Below are 1,007 nucleotides of genomic sequence, written 5' to 3'. Positions count from 1 at the left end.
GTCTCGAACTCACAGAGATCCACCTGCCTCTGCCTCCCGAGTGCTGGGATTAAAGGCGTGCGCCACCATCGCCCGGCATGCTTCACGACATCTCGCCTTGCGTTGACCAAACAAGGTGAGTTTTATGAAATAGTGGTGGTTTTATGCAATAGACAGCTTAGTTAACAATCCACCTCAGGGGAAGTGATGGGCATAATGGCTATGGCATAGTGTGTATAGAAGAATGGCTGCGGAAAATAGACTGCTTTGTCTTAGTAAGGCATTAGGAAGTCAGGAGTTGCTCTCTGGTAGCTGAATGGTGAGTGGCAAGGCTAAAGCTGGAGCAGAGTGAACGCAGAAGAGATGAAACAGTAGTAGGTTCCACTCAAAGATGGAAAGTAGCTGGTGCGGCCTTGGGTGGGGGTGCCCAAGGACCCTGAAGAATGAAACTGTCCATCATTGTAGTTTAAGTTGGTCCTGCTCCTTGTTGCTACCCTGTTATCTTGAACCCTTCATCAACAATCGGCTATGTAGACACAGTCTATGATGGTGCTGCAGGCAGTTTGGAAGGTAGGACTCTGGCTTTGAGACAAGATGGGGTGGGAGGACTGTGGCAACCCTAGCAAGCTGGTGGAGTCTGAGAATTAAGCTAGGAACAAGACCACAATGGCAAAGAAGTTCAGGAGAGAGTGTCACTTCCTGGAAGCCCTTGGATGTACCGAAGGACTAGACTTCCTTAAATAGGAGGCCAAGGGGAAACCTCTGAGGACATAGAGGACATAGGTTGGAATAAATTTGGCAGATGATCGCTGAGAAACTACAACCTATTTAACATCTAACATTTGGGAGCTGGGTTACTGGAGACTGAGCCATGGCTTTGTGCATCTTAGGAACACGAACTACACCCCCAGCTTCTATTTGACTTCTAAATGTAGACTTAAGCAAGAAAATTACCTTCAGTAAGTTCCAGCTAAGGTGCCAGCTTCCCCAACTCTAAGTTAACAATCCAATAGTTGCCACACCAACTC

This window comes from Microtus ochrogaster, chromosome 8, assembly GCF_000317375.1.
Source record: "Microtus ochrogaster isolate Prairie Vole_2 chromosome 8, MicOch1.0, whole genome shotgun sequence".
NCBI lineage: Eukaryota > Metazoa > Chordata > Mammalia > Rodentia > Cricetidae > Microtus > Microtus ochrogaster.
Note: the sequence above shows the minus strand (reverse complement) of the source record.